Below are 8096 nucleotides of genomic sequence, written 5' to 3' on the forward strand. Positions count from 1 at the left end.
ATGTACCAAGGACCAAGGCATTATTCTAGTATCGCAATACCTGCTACCGCTAAGGCCTTGAAAATAAATCCTAATTTTCTCACTCTCATCATTACTCATCAATTCAAAGCAATGGATCATGAGGATCCATGTTCACATTTGTCTACATTTTATGAATTGGTGGGAACAATGGGCTTTCAATCAAGTGATCTTGAAAATGCTTATATGTGTTTGTTTTCTTTGTCATTGGCAGGAAAGGCTAAGGATTGGCTCAGATCACTTCCAAATCAGAGTCTCACTAGTTGGAAGGAGGTAGAGGAAAAATTTCTGCAAAGATTTTTTCCAATTTCTAGCTACATCAAAGCAAAGTCTGAAATTTCTGTGTTCAGACAAGGAGTAGATGAATCATTCTGTGAGACATTGGAAAGATTTAAAATGTTACTTAGAAAATGCCCAAATCATGGGTTTGAAGATATTGCTCAACTGAGCATATTTTTCACCGGTCTCAGATCTAACACAAAGATGCTCCTAGATGCTGCAGCTAGCGGCACAATGATGGCTCTTGATGTAGAACAAGCGACAAGGATTATTGTTGCATTGGTGTCAACTAATTATCAAGCCCAACATGATATACAAAATACTCAGAAGGAAGGGTCGTTAGAAAATGCACTCTTGGCTCAAAATAAAATTCTGACACAGCAGATTGGGCAACTAACCGCACAAATGGCTAAATTGCCCCAACAGTTATATGTTGTGCATTCATCTTAAAGCCAGAGTCAATCAATCATGTGTGATTTTTGTGGAGGTGATCATCCTAATGGTCACTGTTCTTATCTGAACAATTCATCTGAAGTTGAGGATTCATCCATGCTTGAAAGAATGAGTAAAGTTGAAGAAGCCCTAACAAAGCTTGTGATAATGGAAGAAAATAGCATGACAACGATCAGGAATATAGAGATCCAAATGGGAAAAGTGGCTAAACAATTTGAAGAAATACAAAGTGGTCAGTTTTTAGTTGACAACCAAACCAGCCCAAAAGAGCATTGCAATAAGGTAATAGCTGAAAAAGAAGATGAGACTGAGGAGTTAGAGAGAGAAATGAAAAGAAGTGAGGAAGAAAAAATTAAAAATAAGGAGAGAAGTGTTCTTGAAAAAGATTTATCATATCCTCATCCTCCTTCAAAAACAGAGAAGGACAGAAAATTCTTTGACAAATTGCTCCCTAGGAATTATTTTGCAGGAAATCTGAAGCAAAATTCAACATTTGAGAGATTTCTGAAGAATAGGAGCTATATTGAAGAGAGAAATAGAGAGTTGGAGGCTAGATGCAGTATCATGACTCAAAGGGACTTGCTTCAAAATTCTAAGAACTTAGGAAGTTTTAATCTTCCCGTGTCTATAGGTGTTTTATCTGTGGACAAGGCTGCACTGTATTTAGGCGATTTGGAGGTTCAACCCACCAAGATGCAGTTGGCAAAAAGATCCATCAAAGATCCTTATCGTGTGGTTGAAGATGTTCTTGTAACGAGGAAGAATGCATACAACATGATGCAACAAAGAGAGTTGTCCATCTTGAAATAAACAGGCGTCAAGCTAGATGACGTTAAACGAGCGCTTACTGGGAGGCAACCCAGTCCACATTTTAGTTTTATGTTGTTTTATTACCTTTGCTGATTTTATTTAAAATAAAAAATAAAAAATAAAAGTAAATAAGAATAAAAAAAAAATCCTATATGCCTCCTAATCATTTTGCAGGTTATGTATTTTTGACCTGGGGACAGGTTCTATTATTCAGGGGGACAGATCCAGCAAATGAAGCAAGACTGTAGATAAAAATTTTAACAAAATGCTGGATGACTTCTTAAGAATAGAGGATTGAACAAAAATATGGTTTTATCTCTCTAATTCTCTTTTCTTTTCAGTTATTTGGATTTTTTCTTATTTTATTTATTTTATTTTTCGGTTATTTTGTTTTTTGTTTATTTGCTTATTTGTTTGGTTTGTTTTTATTGCTTATTTTGAATAAATTTCCTGTTTTATTAGTTTGGTAATTTTAAGTCTTGAATTATCTTTCTTGACTAAATTTCAGTTTTAATTTGTTTGTTTTCTAGTTTTTTTTTTTTGAAATAAAAAAGAACTAGAATATTAATTTTGAATTGTGGAAAAAAGAATTTGTGTTTAAATATTAAATAGTGAGATGAATTAGACACAGGTTAGAAAAGAAAATATGATTGAATCCCTATTCAAATGTAGTTCAAATATGATACATGAAAATTTAACAGGATGATTGATTAGGACAGATAATGACAAGACAAAAAGGAATGAGACCATTTAAACCAAGTGAGTGTGTGAACCTTAAACAGTTTTTTTGAGAGTTTTACTGATGAATTGACAGTTGTGGTTGCTTAATTTTTATTTTTGTTGCATCATAAAAGAGCATGAAGATGATTGAGGCATTTGTTTGTGTTAATTAGGAGCCAGGGCCAAAAAGCCAACCTTTATATTAGAATTCCATTTTTTTTATATCCCCTTTGGGCTAAGAAATTTTTTGTTAATATTGCACCTTAACCTTTATTGATATAATTTTCTACCCTTTAGCATGTCTAAGGAAGGAGAATATAGATGCAATACATATAGAAAAGGGAATGGTTGGTTCTGATTTTGAAAGTTCAAAAAGTTGAAAATAGGAAGAATCTTTTCCTATTATTGAAAAAAAAAAGAGAAACAGAAGAAGAAAAAGAAATAAAAAAAAGATAAAAAATTCATGAAAATCATGAAAAGAAAGAAAATGGGGAAAAAGGTGACATCGAAAGAAAGTGGTAACTAGATAATATATATGTTCTCTATAATTGCATTGTAGGTATGTTCTTCTTCTTTAAGATGTGCATTTTGTTATCTAAGAAAAACCAATATTTTTTGGAAGCCCAACCTCATTACAACCCTGGAAAAGACCTCAAGATTCATGTTTCTAATATGTTTGTGATTTGAAGATGAAATGAAAAGCAACTGTGATTTGTTATGATTCAGTGAAAATATAGAGAAACACTTACCCGTGAGCATATGAGAAGATATTCCTTGATGAATTGTCATTTATTTGTTTTGATTTGATCCTGGAAATTGATTGTGTCTATAATTTTCTATATTTGAATTTGGAAGCATCATAAGTTTCTAATTTGATCTGTTGTTTAGTGAATTAAGCTGTTTGATATTTAAATTCAAATATATTCATTTACTTTGCTTGAGGACAAGCAAGATTCTAAGTTGGGGAGAGTGATAAGTGTCTACTTTCAGTAATATTTCATATTAAAATATAGGCACTTATGAGGATTTATTGCTAATTTACATATAAAATAATCCATAATTTATGAATTTATACCTTTTTACATTTTTTATGATCTTTATTTGAATAAGAGTATTTTATTCCCAAATTTGGTGTTAATTGCAGATTTCTAAGGAAGATTGGAGATTTGGATTAAAGATGAATGATTTGAGCTAAAAGGATAAAGATAGAAGGTCCCAGAATGGAAAAGATGCAAAGAAAGATTGGGCCTTTTTTATGTTTTATCATTTAGCCCATTAGCGCGACACAATAAACAACCTGACCCTAGAAAACTAGGATAAATAGAGGGCTAGAGGCTCAACCTTAGGGTGCGAGATTGAGAGGAAAACACCATAGAGTGAATTGTAACCCAATTGGGAGAATGGAAGGTGATAGAAGTATGCGTGGCTAATTCTACCCCTTTGGGATTGGGAGTAATCTGCTCAAACTCTTATGTATTGAGGTGATATTTTATATATTAATATTCAGTTCTTGATTGATTATTGGTATTGTTGTTTTACTTTTAATTTTCCGTGACAAATTGAGAATCTTAAATCTGACCGGGAGGTATTTTTAGGGTTCGGACCTAAACAACAATACTTAACATATTTGAGTGATAAGAATAGACTGGAAATGATAATTGCTATTAAACGTCTGAGCTTCGTTCTAAGTTGTTCTTATAATTATGCGAGGGATCGATAGTTAGGGGACATTCTTAAGGATTTTATATGCGAGGAATCGATATAAATGATTTTTATACGGGCATCAATTTCAATCAAAGAACTTAATATTGACATGCTAATCAAAATACTTGAGAGTGAGAGAGATGAAACTAATCCTTATTTTTCCAATTAAAACAACTAATTCTTTGTTTGTTTTCTTATTGATCAGTGCCAACACAATTAATTCAAAACTCTTTTAATTGTTCTGTTTTTATATTTAGCGATTATTGTACTCGATAATTCACTGTTCCTTGTGGGATCGATATCCGTTCTTAGGGACAATTATTACTTTTGACAAACGCGATGCACTTGCCGTAAAAAGTCATCAGAGCTGCGATGGGCTCGGTGGTAGAGGAGGAAGAACCAGTCCCCTTGGCCCCCCTGGTCCGGGCAAGCTCCAGTAATGTCCTCCTTCTATCTTTCCCTGAAGTCATGTCTACATCAAGGGTAAAAGGAAAAGTTAGATGGCATAATTATGCAAGTGGATAAAATGTTATGCAAGTATGCATGAGAGTGTGCAAGTATTCTAAGAGGTGCAAGAAGAAGATCCTACCTGTGTACTTCTTCAGAGACACCACATCAAACTCGTGTTTGATGAGAAGGGCCGAGTTATATTTTGCCCCTAGGAGTAACCTACACAGCTCGCGCTCGTAGGGAGCCATGGCCTCAAAGCCCCGGGGTTTCTTGAACTCGACTCCAGGAACCCAATAAAGGGGAAACCCCTCGAGCAGCGTGGGGCTTTGCTGGGTAGCAAATATCATGTAGAACCTGCCCTTCCAATCTTTAAACGATTGCTGGTACAGGCCCAAGATCACTCGTCCAACAACTCCATTCAGGCTGACCCAGGACCTATCCCCAGGGTTTTTCGCCTCGAAGAAATGTAGGAAGACGTCTACAGAGACGTTATGCCCAAAGTAGTTGCAGAGAATCTCGAATGCCCGTATGAAAGCCCAGACATTCAGGTGGAGTTCGCAAGGGGCAACGTTCAGCTCCATCATCAGCTCCTTCTCAAAGAAGGTGAAGGGCAAGCGCAGCTTCAACCTTTTGAAGATGGCGGAGTATATGAAGGTGAAGGACACCCCATTGGTAGCCCTATCGTCCATGCAGATTGGCATCCCTCGAGGAGGAATGCGTATACGAACGTTGAAATCATTCTCTCTGTCGATGGCGCAGGAGGGCTCATCAGGGTCGTGGCTCAGAAGGGTTTTGAGGTGGCCTTTCGATAGTTGAGTGGAAGTTTCGGCCAGCAATGCCAGGGGAGCCCAGTCATAGACCCTGGCGTAGTCCTGATAGGGAGTTGCATCAGGTGGAGGTGACGTTGGTGCACTTGCTGAAGGTTGTGCACCAGAGGATGAGGCGACGATGCGAGCAGTTTGCTTCAAGCGAGCCATTGCGAGATAACTACAATGGAGGAAAGCAAAAGGTCAGATGAACGGAAGAAGAGGGAATGATGAATGGTTCGGTGAAAAACAGAGGAAGGAAAGAAGAAAGAAAGGTCCAGGCGAAGAAGAGGAAGAGGGAGAAGTAGAAAGCGAAGTGAGAAACGCAAAAAACCCTAGCGCGGGTCGAGAAGAAGAAAAACAGAGAAGATGAATGCATGGTAGTGAAAGAGGTGAATGCAATCGGTGAAAAGAACCTAAATGGATCAAGGAAGAAGAAAATTCATACCTTTAGATGATCGCGGAAGGTCTTGAGGTAGAAAGCTGGAAGAAAGTTGGGCGCACAGAGAGGAGATTCGAAGCAAGTCTGAGAGTTGGAGTATTGAAGAAGATGATGAAACAGTGAAGGCGCGCGCCTATTTGAATAAGGGAAGCATTAGCGACACTCCACGTTGGCCATTGATGCGTCCACGTGTCGCAAGATTAAGGGAGGAAGTCATAACGTCAAAAGGCAACACGTGAGGTGGCACGTGATGTGGCCCCACTTGCCGCGTGGACCGAGGGCGCGACCACTTAGTCTCTTCGCTGAGAACGAGTTCACAGCTCGAGACTGGGGGGCTTGTGATCCGGCCGATCATCGGTAGTCGATGACGTCAGCAGTAGATAACCACGTGGATCACTCGCAGGGTGACACGTGGATTAGGTGGCAGAGAAATCAGGGAGGAGATCACCCGGTGCGGTTATCGGTGGTCAATAACCGAGTGGCCACTGACAGATCAGTTCCAACGTAAACACCCGGGGGGAGAACGCGAGAAGCAATAGAGCACCGATCAGTGATCGGGTGCATGGTCATCGGGGTTTCGTGTTACACGCAGTTAAACTGGGACTAAGATTCCCAGCGAGAGTGTTACGCATGGACTTCGCATGATCATATCTCAGAGAAAGAGGAGTTGCTCGCCGGAAGAATCGTGCACGAGAGTGGCCTGAGGAGTTAGTAAACCAGTCAGTGATTGGTGACTCTCTTAACCCATTACGTGCATGATTTCGTGAAGGGGAAATCGTGTATACAAAGAGCAATGCTTGGTGAGTGTGCCTAGTCCAGCCACACCTGGCGTTCTCCTGGGAGTGTGCGATTCACCCAGATGGAAGAAACGCGCTAAGTTACTCCGCAAGGGAATAACTTAGCGCGCACAAAGAGATGCGCTAGAGCCCTTCAGGTAGTGGCACGTGTACGGTTAGATGTGAGTTGCATGCCTCCACGTGTCACCATCTGAGAGGGGCGCGACCAAGATAAAGGTGCACTCCGCATCGTGAAATGTACACACAGAAAACACAGACACCCACGTTTTTACTCAGTGTGGAACGTTTTCGCACAATAGCGTAACAGAATTCTGACACACGTAGAGAATAGCGTAACAGAATTCTGTTAGGCACAGACACAGAGAGAGGATCAAAAGGAGATAGAGTGAGATTACTTTTGTTGGTGATTCTGTGACCTAACTTGAGCGTCGGAGTGCAAACGGCCGCTAGAGGCGTCGTCTGTGTGTTTTGCAGGTTGCGTTTAAGTTCCCGGAGAAGGTTTTAAGAGTATTCTTGCATATAGCACAGTTGCATAGGCGGGGTAAGGAAGCGACAAAGCAATTCCTCCACGCTAGAGTTGGCGACAGGATCATGGTGGATGCTCTCTCAAGGAGACAATGCTCTTTTCAAAACTTGATGCTCAAATTCTTGGATTTGACAACATAAAAGAACTTTATCAAGAAGACCAAGACTTTGCATTCATCTTTGCTAAATGTGAACGTAGAGCACAAGAAGGTTACTATGTGTCCGAGGGGTATCTTTTTAAAGAAGGAAAACTTTGTATTCCCCAAGGTACACATAGAAAACTTCTTGTAAAGGAATCACATGAAGGGGGTCTCATGGGCCATTTTGGAGTTGACAAAACTCTTGATCTTTTAAAAGGAAAATTCTATTAGCCACACATGAGAAGAGATGTCCAAAGACATTGTTTTAGATGTATTTCATGTTTAAAAGCCAAATCTAAAACAATGCCTCATAGACTCTATACCCCTCTACCAATTGCAAATGCTCCTTGGGAAGATATTAGCATGGATTTCATCTTAGGACTTCCTAGGACTGCAAGAGGTCATGACTCCATCTTTGTGGTAGTGGATCGTTTTAGTAAAATGGCACATTTTATTCCTTGCCACAAAGTGGATGATGCTCAAAATATTTCTAAACTCTTCTTTAGAGAAGTGGTAAGACTTCATGGTTTACCTATGATGGAAACCAAGTAGAGGATGCTCAAGCCCATGAAGCCCAAGCCCAACAAGGGGCCCAAGCCCATCAAGGGGTCCAAGCCCAACAAGGGGCCCAAGCCCAACGAATTACTAAGAGCATGGCAAGAGCTTTGGGACAAGAGTATAATAAGATGGCTCTTCTTATTTCTATTGTAGAATAGGGGTGTGGATGTAATAAAAAGGTGTAAGTAGTAATGTCAAAGAATCATGTATTCTTGTAGTTACATTCACATCATGTGGTATCACAGTCTAGGCTTGTTTCTTGCTTAAATTTTGAGTTGTATTGCACTTTACTTTCAAGAGCTCTTAAATTCAAGTTGTTTACCATTCTGTTTTAGGATTTATTTTGAGTTTTCTTGCTGTTTTTTTTTTGTTACACCATGTGTTTGTGAAAAGG

At 39.1% G+C, this 8096-nt stretch overlaps 1 pseudogene; it reads right to left on the reverse strand.

The window, feature by feature from the left end:
• Positions 1-340: 340 nt before the first annotated feature.
• LOC137838958 (small nucleolar RNA R71) lies at positions 341-446 on the reverse strand (annotated as a pseudogene).
• Between the last annotated feature and the right edge of the window lie 7650 nt (positions 447-8096).

This window comes from Phaseolus vulgaris, chromosome 4 (genome assembly GCF_051622355.1).
Source record: "Phaseolus vulgaris cultivar YP4 chromosome 4, ASM5162235v1, whole genome shotgun sequence".
NCBI classification, from domain to species: Eukaryota; Viridiplantae; Streptophyta; class Magnoliopsida; order Fabales; family Fabaceae; genus Phaseolus; species Phaseolus vulgaris.